General features: G+C 35.5%; 1 protein-coding gene across 3 annotated transcripts in view; it reads left to right on the top strand.

The window, feature by feature from the left end:
- The window catches only part of LOC105194123 (lachesin), a 463227-nt gene that overhangs the window by 224741 nt on the left and 226404 nt on the right, over nt 1–12082 (top strand). The window lies entirely within an intron of this gene.

The raw sequence follows: 12082 nt of genomic DNA, 5'->3' as shown, positions 1-12082 counted from the left end.
AAATAACCTATTAGTCCCGAAACTGGCATATTCGTAATCAAATTCTGAGACGATTTTTCCTTTTGCAAACATTTGTCCGGAGCTTAGTTTTCAAGTTACAATAAGAATTAGCGTATTACGGGTCAGGTACAAGTGGTAGACAGGGGCGGCGCGACTCACTGTTACACGCGGGTGTTTCCGTGGGGCACCTCCTGCGCTCAAATGACTGACAAAAGTACATGGAGAGCACATTCCTATTTAAACTTTCTCTCTCTTTCTTTCTCTCTCTCCGTCACTTTAATTATGCTACATTTAACTTGTCAAATTTCGATCTGTCATCCGACCGTCAAATATCGGGATGACCGTGAAATCTTCAAGTAAGTTTACATTATTATAATAAATGTACGCCCGCAAATAATAAAATTTAATGCAAATTAGATTACTTAAATGTGCACTTGCAAGTTAAAAGTAGAACTTTTAAAACGCACAAAAGGGATAGAAAGGAGAGAGAGAGAGACGGGGGGGAGCCTTTGAACAAGTTTAAGCACGTTTACTTACGCACATGGTGATCAGTTTATTGTTTCCACGATGCGACAGTTTAATTTAAATTTGTCCTTTATCCAGATCTGTCCCTCGAAGTTGTTTCATATTTCACCACATTTACACTATTTACTCTTCATTTGATTGATAAACGCGGAACTACGTGACGAACCGATCGATCGACTTTATTAATTACTACCCACATAGCACGTAATATTTCTGTGATATCACAGAATCATTGCAATATCACAGAAATATTACATATTACTGTAAAATATCACAGAAATATTACTGTGATATTACACAGTGATAATGACATTGAAATATTCCACTGATATCACAGAAATATCACAGAAATATTACTGTGATATTACACAGTGATAATAACATTAAAATATTCCAATGATATCATTGCAATATATTGTTGCAATATTTAATTCCAAAGAACAAGGTAATGTCAAATGACGTTTTTATTATGTCTTATTAATGCAACGTCACTATCTCTTTGATTAATTTCGATATTTTTAATATCCTTAATATTCTTGGTAATTTCGGTGTCCTATAGAAGAAATCAACTTACAAATAAAATAATTATGTCTTTGCCCTTTCGTGGAATAAAAGTGAAAGTTAAGAAAAAATGTTAATTAACTTTATTATTAGTTTAGATATTTACTTAGTTTATCCCTTAAACTGTATATATGTATAAACTATAATGTACGCTCTTCTGTAATCTATCAATTTAATTATTGCTTTACAACTCGATCAATAATGATTTTATTAAAAAATTACAGAAAAACCTTTGTATTTGTCTTATTACCATTTATAATTTTTACAGGAGCACAAAAATCGATTTTAATTTTTAAAAATTTTTATCATAAGGTATTTAAAAAAAAATGTTTACAAAAAGTTTTGTTAATACACATTTAACATTCACTTGGCAATAAATATTTTAAAGTATATTTAGAAGTTTTTGAAAAAAATATACATTTTTACGTCGTTTAATATTTACTGCTCGGTACATTATTTTGTGAAATAGTTTATTCATTAATATTGATTAGACTATTAAACACCACAGTAAAAGGTTTTTCAAGTTTTTTAAAATATTAAATTTCCAACAAATTTTTCTTTAGATTTCATTTTTTTTTCAACTCTATTAAAAAATATGATTATATATATATTCTATCATTAATTAGGTATTTTATAATGTTCATTAATTATATGTATGTACATAATGTTGCGGCTCGGTCACCGACCGTCACAACATACGACGAAACAAGTGAGCGCGTGCACAGCCGCTATGCGGTCCCGCCGTGTGTATAATAGCGTTTTTCACTGGGAGAACTGGTGCGCACTGAGTGCGCACTCGCTACGGGCAACGTGTTTCACTGAACGTTTCGGTGCGCATGAAACCGGTGCTCGCTGTTTCACTGGGAAGGCTAGTGCCGAATTTTTGCCCTTTCGTGCAAGATTTCGGCACGAGCTCCCAGAGACGGTGCCAGTTCAGTGCAACATGGCTGCGCGGGACGCACGATTAGCAATTGCATTACTAGATTTGCTTTCTTCATCATCATCTAGCAGTGATGAAGAAGAAGTATTAAAAAATCCACGGAAAATTCCGAAAATCAAAAATTTTGTTCAGGTGGTGCATAACTTAACGGATAAAGATGTAAATACATCTGTTTTCATTGTTTCTGCAGATTATATTGTATTACACGTGAAGCAATAATATATATTGTATAAATATATAGTATCAATAATACAAATAATTATCAAAATATTTAAGATAGACTTGGTAGTATTAAAATTAGAGAATAAAACGTAGGAAATGCGAGTCAAATGCGGTAGTTGGTGCGTCAATAATATAAATAGTAAATATATTTCGCTATCAGTACATAAATGTGAATACAAATAACGGACGCGTTTCGACTTTCTTTGAAGTCATTCTCAACGATAATTTTAAATTAACAATTAGCATATATGATTTTGTTAATTGAAAATTATCGTTGAGAATGACTTCAAGGAAAGTTGAAACGCGTCCGTTATTTGTATTCACGTTTATGTATTAATAGCGAAATATATGTATTATTATATTGACGCACCAACTACTGCGTTTGATTCGTATTTCCTACGTTTTATTCTCTAATACAAATAATTATATTATTAATAATTGTATTATTAATTATATTATTATTATTACTATTATTACTATTACTACTTTTACTATTACTATTATTATTATATTACATTATTATTATTATTTTTAATCTAATGGAGTCTGTGGTACTTACCAATTAATTTTATTATTTTATTAATTTTATTATTATTTTTATTAATTAATTTTATAGAAATTTATCAATTTCTTTTCTAACATGTGCATTGAATAACCTCAAAAACCAAGATCATAAGTATATACTTACTCTTTAATTTATTATATAAGTCCGTTTCAAGCGGCTCAAGGGTTAAAGTTAATATTTCAGTATTTATTCTAAAAGAAATACACAAACTAATCGATCCTTCCATATTAAATTACAAATTTTTGTGATGCTAATGTTCAAAAGGTATCGAATATAATGCGCCATAAAACTGCACGGAAAATAATGGACGTGTTTAGCTGAGAGTGCAAGAAACTCGCACTGTCAGTGCACTCGGGCAGTGTCGCCTGAACTCGGCGAGTTTCCAGTGCGCACTCAGTGTCGTCCAGTGAAAAACGCTATAAGACTCCACGCAAACAAGTGAGTGCTGGCACCACCGCTAGGTGGCAGCGCCGCTGGAGACCTTCTCGTGAGTCAAGTGCAGCCACAGGTGTTATACTCGTATCTAGACGCCACTGCGGCCGACCGAGCCGACTCACCACGACTCACTAGCTCACACTTCAGTGAGATTTTAAAGAAAATCGTTGCTTGTTGTAATTTGGAAACAAATACTCGTTCTAATTTTTTTCCCAATGTGACGTCCCTTGAAAGAAAAGTTGATAAACTTGTTTTAATGAACTGATTTCTGATCAGTAACGGATTATATTTTGTCAGTTAACTGATAAAACATCATCAGTTACTGATCAGTAATCAGTTTATTGAAACAAGTTTATCAACTTTTTTTTCAAGGGGTACGTGTGGAACGCTGTTCCACATAAAATTTTATATTTTTACATGTAAATAATATTTTGTATTGTTATTTAATCTTGAACATAAATTAAAATTATAATTCAAATTAAATCTTTTTTAACAAAAATGAAAAAGGATACAGATTTTTTTTGTAAGTTAAACATTTATTTCGTTTACATTATTGTATTGTTTTAATAAATATAATTATTTTTTTCTATGTCTAATATATATTACATATAACAATATGAAAATAACATTAAGAATAACAATAAAAATAAAATAAAGTAAAATAATTTATTTATTTAATTTCTTGCAATATTATTTAAATATCACATAAACATCACAGAAATATTTTGAAATATGACAGTAATATTACTATGAAATATCACAGTAATATTACAGTGATGCGTTTTCGCGGACATTTTGATATTACTGTGATATCACAGTAATATTTCGTGATATTTCTGCAATATTTCATTTGTAATATTGCAATGTAAAAGTGATATTGCTGTGATATCACTGCAATATTACGTGCTATGTGGGTATTAATCATTACTGTAATCACTACAATCATTTAATGCGTTAAAATTACTCGAAGAAACACGTATTTACGTTACGATCACACAACACGTGTTCACTCGACGATATAAAGCAGTCGACTGAATGTTATTGGTTATGTCGTTATAAGAGTGTCGAACGATTGGTTAAAGCCATAAGTCAAAACGCGGTAATTCAAATGAAAATATTGATTGATACGATTTACATCGATACAATTTATTAGAAAAATGTGGCAAATGCATGTTTATTATTACTTGTTAAAAATTGTAAGTGACTTTATCAAGATAATTATTTAGAATATTTATTATAAAAAAAACTTCAAGGATATTATTCTTGAAATCTCCTTGCAGCAACGGATAATCTGCCCTTTTCAGGGCAATCAAATATTTTATTTTGAGGAATATTTTCACAGTTTACACAAATATTCAAAAATAAGAAATAAAAGTATTTAGAAAAAATTGATTTTGATAAAATTATTTCTTGAATATTTAGAATGAATAATATTTAATTATCTTGATAAAGTCACTATCATACAATTTTTAACAAATAATGATAAATGTGCATTTGCAACATTTTTCTAATAAATTGTATTGATGTAAATTGTATTAACCAATATTTTCATTTTAAATTGCCGCGTTTTGACTTATGGCTTTAACTAATCGTTCGACACTCTTATAACAACATAACCAATAATATCCAGTCGACTGCTATATCGTCGAGTGAATCGACACGTGTTGTGTGATCGTAATGTAAATACGTGTTTCTTCGAGTAATTTTAACGCATCGAATAATTGTAGTGATTAGTGTAGTAATTAATAAAGTTGATCGATTGGTTCGTCGCATAGTTCCGCGTTTATCGATCAAGTGCAGAGTAAATAGTGTAAATGTGGTAAAATATGAAACAACTTCGAGGGATAGATCTGGATAAAGGACAAATTTAAATTGAACTGTCGCATCGTGGAAACAATAAGCTAATTGCCGTGTGCGTGAGTAAACGTGCTTAAACTTGTTTAAAGCCCCCTTCTCCCCCGTCTCTATCTCTCTCACTCTTTCTCACTCTCTCTCTCTCTCTCTCTTTCTCCTTTCTTTCCTTTTTGTGCGTTTTAAAAGTGCTACTTTTAACTTGCAAGTGCACATTTAAGTAATCTAATTTGCATTAAATTTTATTATTTGCGGGCGTACATTTATTATAATAATGTAAACTTACTTGAAGATTTCACGGTCATCCCGATATTTGACGGTCGGATGACAGATCGAAATTTGACAAGTTAAATGTAGCATAATTAAAGTGACGGAGAGAGAGAAAGAAAAAGAGAGAGAGAGAGAGAGAGAGAGAGAAAGTTTAAATAGGAATGTGCTGTCCATGTACTTTTGTCAGTCATTTGAGCGCAGGAGGTGCCCCACGGAAACACCCGCGTGTAACAGTGAGTCGCGCCGCCCCTGTCTACCATTTGTACCTGACCCTCATACGCTAACTAATTCTTATTGTAACTTGAAAACTAAGCTCCGGACAAATTTTTGCAAAAGGAAAAATCGTCTCAGAATTCGATTACGAATATGCCAGCTTTAGGATCAATAGGTTATTTTGAATCACCCTGTATGGAAATAATAACTGAAAATACAATCTACGTAATACATGTTAGATTAGAGTCTATATTGCAGGATCCGGGATACACGTAATAAATTAAACAATCTATCGAAATAAAAGAAACAGATAACATAGATAAAATTATATTAGAGAAATTTTTATTTTTATGACACAAAATATCAAAATAGCATGTAATATTAGTACATTATTAGAAGAGAACCTTTAAACTGGTGTTTAATTGATGTCTTCATTTTTATTCATGCTTTATTTAAAAATCTTAACCTTCTCAAACACGTTCAATTACTTTCTCTTTTCAATTTTATTTCCATTATGCACTCCTTCGATATTTCCTCCATCCTTCCATCCTTTTTCTATTATTCTGTTCAAAAATCTTTACCTTTTCAAACACCTTTAATTACTTTCTCTTTTGAATTTTATTTCCATTCTGCACTTCTTCGATCCTTCTTCTTTCCTTCCTACCTTCCTTTTTATATTATATTATTTAAAAATCTTTATTTTCTCCAACACCTTTCTCCTTTCAATTTTATTTCAATTCTCAACTCCTTTGATCGTTCCTCCTATCTTTCTTTCTTTTTATAATATTCTATTAAAAAATCTTTACCTTCTTTAATACCTTCAATTCCTTTCTCTTTTTAATTTTACTTCCATTCTACACTCCTTTGATTTTTCCTCTTTCCTTTCTACTCTTTTTTATTATTTTATTTCTCTTCTTTTCTATATCTTCATTTTACATTTTTAAAAAACTTTACTAAAATAAATAATTATCTATTAGAGAAATTTTTATTTTCATGACACAAAATATCAAAATATCACGTAATAGTCGCCCATTATTAAAAAAAACTTTTAACCTGGTGTTTAATTGGTGTTTTTACTTTATTTATCTTTTACTTAAAAATCTTTACCTTCTCCAACACCTTCAATTCATTTCTCCTTTCAATTTTATTTCCATTTTAAACTCCTTTGATCTTTCCATCTTTCTTCCTTCCTTTTTATAATATTCTATTCAAAAATCTTTACTTTCTACAACACCTTCAATTTCTGTCTCCATTCAATTACATTTCCGTTCTACACTCCTTCGATCCTTTCTTTTTATATTATTATATTCTTCTTCTTTTCTATATCTTCATTTCAAAAAAATCATTTTTAAAAAACTTTACTAAAATATATAATATTTTATTAGAGGCATTTTTATTTTTATAACACATAACATCAAAATATCACGTAATATTAGCACATTATTAAAAAAAACTTCAAACTTTTTAAAAGTTCAAAGTTTTTAATTGATATCTTGACGTATTCATTCTTTATTTAAAAACTTGTACCTTCTCCAACACCTTCAATTCCTTTCTCCATTAAATTTTATTTCCATTCTACACTCCTTCAATCCTACCTTCTTCCTACCTTCTATTTTATATTATTCTATTCCTCTTCTTTCCTTTATCGTCATTTCACATTTTGAAAAGGTTTACTAAAAAAGTTAAAATTTTATTTCAGAAATTTTTATTCTCATGATACAAAACATCAAAATATCATGTAATATTTGCCCATTATTAAAAAGAACCATTAAACTGGTATTTAATTGCTGTCTTAATTTTATTCATCCTTTATTTAAAAATCTTTACCTTCTCCAACATCTTCAATTCCTTTCTTCTTTCAATTTTGTTTCCATTTTACACTCCTTCAATCCTTCTTCCTTCCTCCTTTCTATTTTATATTATTTTATTCCTTTATTTTCTTTATCATTCTTCATTTTTAAAAATCTTTATTACAAAAATACATAATATTCCATTAGAAAAATTTTTATTTTTATGACACAAAATATAATATCGTGTAATATTTGCCCATGTTAAAAAAAGACCTTTACTCTGGTGTTCAATTGATGTTTTAACTCCATTTATCCTTTATTTAAAAACCTTTACTTTCTCCAACACCTTCAGTTCTTTTCTCCATTTAATTTTATTTCTATTCTACACTTCTTTAATCCTTCCTTTTTATATTATTCTATTCCTCTTCTATTCTATATCTTTACTTTACATTTTTAAAAAACTTTATTAACAGATAATATTCTATTGGAGAAGTTTTTATTTTTACGACACAAAATATCACCTGAGATATTCAGGATTTAAAAGTATTTACGTTCTCCACCTTCTTAAATTCCTTTCGCTTTTCTATTTTATTCCTATTTTATATTCTTTCAATTTTTTCCTTTTTCTCCTTTTCTTCCTTCTTAAACTAATGAATTTCTCTTCTTTTTTTACTTTATTGCACATTTTTGAAAATACTTACGATAAGAGATAATGTTCAAAGAAAAGATATTTTCATTCTTAGAACACAAAATGTCAAAATATCATGTGGTATTTAACCATTATTTTAAAAAATCTTCAAACCCATGTTTTTTTACACGCTTAATTTCTTTTATCTTTTCTATTCTAAATTCCTAAACTCTTTACTAAAAAAAATAATGTGTTTTTAAAAAAATTTTTATTCCTATAACACAAAATGTCAAAATATCATGTGACATTTATCCATTATTTAAAAACATCTTCAAACTCGTGTTTATTTGCACGCTTAATTTCTTTCATCCTTTCTATTTTAAATTCCTAACTTTCTCCGCGTACTTTAATTCCTGTCTACTTTCTATTTATTTCCTATTTTACACTTCTTCAATTCTTCATCCTTTTTTTCTTCCTTCTTACATTACTTCATTCCTCTTCTTTTCTTTACCTTTGTCGCACATTTTTTAAACTCTTTACTAAAAGAGATAATGTTTTATTAAGGATGTACTGGCGGTAACGTCTAACATTGACAATGCCTTGAAAATTTTATAAATTGTGTAACGGTACGCTGTTTCGGTCGGTTCGGTGCGGTGCGGGAACTTCGGGATCGGACTGGATAAGGCTCGTCGGTTGGTCAGGTGTTCGTAATGATTATACCCAGTGTTTTAAGTAGAAAAAGATAGAGAATGAATTGCTATATTATTGCTATAAAGAGTTAACAAAATGAACGAAAATAAAGAGATAACAAAACTAAAGAGAACTCGTCGGCGTCTAGCCAATCACCGGCATCGGATTGCTAGTTGCGCGGCGGAATGACTTCGGAGACTAAAGGCTGATTCACGCGGTTTACATTCAAACGAAAGAACTTAACTACTTATTTACAGATGTAGTCTAAACTACGCGGTGAGCTATGCGGGCGGCTTGCCCGTACGGTCGGGGAGTCGCGGGGTGCGGCGGGAGTGGCTAACGCGGTGGTGTCAGCGCGTGCGCAAGTGCGGGTCGTTGCCGACGCGGTCGCCGCCGCAATTCGCCCGAGCGCGCTCCGTGCAAGTGGGGCGCTCGATCGACAGGTTGCTTATGCCCTGCCGATGAATAGGTTACGAATTTTGGGTTATATGTCGGTGCGGCAGTGAAGGTATTCGAGGACGACGGTGATTGGTCGAGAATGCTCGGCCGGTGATGATGACGAGAATGCTCGTCGAGGATATCTGAGTCGACTGGTCGAGGATACTCGGCCGGGGATAGCGACGGGAATGCCCGTCGAGGATGTTGGAGTGCGACGAGAATGCTCGTCTTAAGGAAGCAATCGAGAATGCTCGGTCTGTGGACAGGTCGGATAGTCGGACGGATCTGCCTTGTGCGTTCCCACTGCCGGCTCATATATCCGAACGCGCGGCTGGGCAAGTCAATCCGCGCGCTCGGTCGGCTGAGCCGGAGTGGAAGCCGGAGTGGGAGCGTTATGGAACGCCACGTGCGACCACGGCGCGCGTGTCGCCGCGTGGTCGCACGGCGAAGTTCGATCGTGCGTGCACGTGGTCCCCGCTACGCTCGGCGTTCGTTGTTCGGTGGACGGAACGGAGGCGCACAGACAGTGGAGGGGCGTATCGTTACAATTGTTTCTATTTATTATCTGAACACATGTTTAAAATTTGAATTCGATCCTCTAACTGGTTCACGAGTTATTCAACTTTAAATTTTGCATGTATTTTTATGGTGTAGCAGTACATTTCCACTTATATCAACGAAATTATAAAGAAATAACATTGCCAATATTCTGAAACTTTGTTTATGAGTAAATAAAATATTGAGTAATATTTTTAAAAATGTTTATATTGATTTACTAACTCGTTGTTAAGAGTAGAATGTATAAGCCGGTTCAAACTCGGGGATCTCAGGGGGGTGCGGGGAAGGGGGGGAATATTTCGGATCGCGCGGGGGGACCTAACCGGCGATAAGGTCCCGCGGGTGGACCAAACCGGGCGGCGGAGGGGGAGGGGGGGCTTAAAACGGGGTCACACGTGTAAACCTAACCGGTAGTTCTGCGTAATCAATGTTTATATAAACAGAGATAACGATTTGAGAACCATGTTCTTGGCCGATGTTTAAATAAATTTGACACCTTTGAAATGTGTCGCGTGGAGGCAACTGGCCATTTAATGTAAACATGGACCATGTACTTGTCACTCTGTTTACATAAACATAATAAATCACACCGCGAGGAGGTGAGTATGGCAGTACTTTGAAATCGGAAATGGTTCTGCGTAATCAATGTTTAAGTAAACAGAGTGATAAAGATTCGAGGATCATGTTCTTGACCGACACCTTTGAAATGTGCCGCGTGGAGGCAACTACTGACCATTTAATGTAAACATGGACCATGTACCTGTCACTCTGTTTACATAAACATAATAAATCACATCGCGAGGAGGTATGACTGTTCTTTGAAATCGGAAATGTCTGTCATCACGAGGGGGATAAGCGATACGATGGCGAAGGGGTGTGCGCGGCTATTTCCGCGGGGTCCGCCGCCGCCGCCGCCGCCGCCGCCGCCGCCGCCGCCGCCGCCGCCGCCGCCGCCGCCGCCGCCGCCGCGTACGCGGAGGGGATGCGCGCTGTCTAACGCGGGTCCGCTGGGGCGATCCGCCGCGTGCGTGGAGGGGATGCGCGCTGTCTAACGCGGGGTCCGCTGGGGCGATCCGCCGCCGCCGCTGGCACCACCACCACCACCACCACCACCACTATCACTATTGTTTTTCCTTCTCCTTGTCCTTGTCCTTCTCCTCCTCCTGCTCCTCCTTGTTCTCCTCCTTGTCCTCCTCCTGCTCCTCCTCCTCGTCCGGAGCCCGATCTTGAGAAGGTTCGAACTGATCTTGAGCCCTCTCATCCTTCTCCTCTTCCTGCTCCTCCTTGTCCTCCTCCTCCTTGTCCTCCCACTTCTGCTCCTCCTGCTCCTCCTTGTTCTCCTCCTTGTCCTCCTCCTGCTCCTCCTCCTCGTCCGGAGTCCGATCTTGAGAAGGTTCGAACTGATCTTGAGCCCTCTCATCCTTCTCCTCTTCCTGCTCCTCCTTGTCCTCCTCCTCCTTGTCCTCCCACTTCTGCTCCTCCTTCTCCTCATCCAAAGCCCGATCTCGTGAAGGTCCAGCCTGACCTTGAGCCCTCTCACGTCGCATAAAATCTAATAAAGCTGCCCCCCGACCACGAGGAGCAGCTTCGGCAGCATCATGTAGATGACGAGGCGGGCGTACGGGCAGGTCTATACGAGGGGAGACCAAGCGACCACCCCCGCGACCACGTAGAAGCGCGTTGTAGCGATCGAGATGAGGTCGGCGTATAGGCTGCATGTCCATACCGGGGAAGGGCAACAAGCGGCCATTCCCGCGACCACCATCGAAAATTGGTCCATCAGGCCTATCATTGTCTATGGCCGCAGCACGATGGTGAACGGCTGGTCTTTCTATCCTAAAGTAACGCACACGAGCATGCAGCTCGTGAACACCCCGCTCGCGAAAATATCTTATCAACTCCCGGAAAGTTATAGGTTGACGCGGTTCAGGCACCACTAAACCTAATTCTATTTCCGGAATCGATATTTGCACGGGAATATTTGGACCGTAACCCATTTTTTTTTGCGTTGTTACAGTCGCGCGAGCTAGACTGAGACTGAAGAGCTAGAGCATTCTCCGTCGCTAAGACCTAACTTTACTCTCGTATACTAGCATCTTTTTAGCCTACGATTGAGCATTTGAAACACATGTTTTTTTAGCCTTACTTTATTCTCTTATACTCGCATCTTTTTAGCCTACGATTGAGTATTTGAAACACATGTTCTTTTTTACCTGACTTTATTCTCTTATACTCGCATCTTTTTTAGCCTACGACTGAGCATTTGAAACACACGTTTTTTTTAGCCTGACTGTACTCTCGTATCTTCGCACATTCCTTTTTAAAATATTTCAAAAACTAAATATCGTGGTATTGATACTAATGTATAACTGTGGATTTTTTGGAAGAGGAAAAAA

The sequence above is a fragment of the Solenopsis invicta genome, chromosome 9, assembly GCF_016802725.1.
Source record: "Solenopsis invicta isolate M01_SB chromosome 9, UNIL_Sinv_3.0, whole genome shotgun sequence".
Taxonomy (NCBI): Eukaryota; Metazoa; Arthropoda; class Insecta; order Hymenoptera; family Formicidae; genus Solenopsis; species Solenopsis invicta.
The sequence above is the reverse complement of the archived record's forward strand: the minus strand, read 5'-3'. Positions and strand labels throughout refer to the sequence as shown.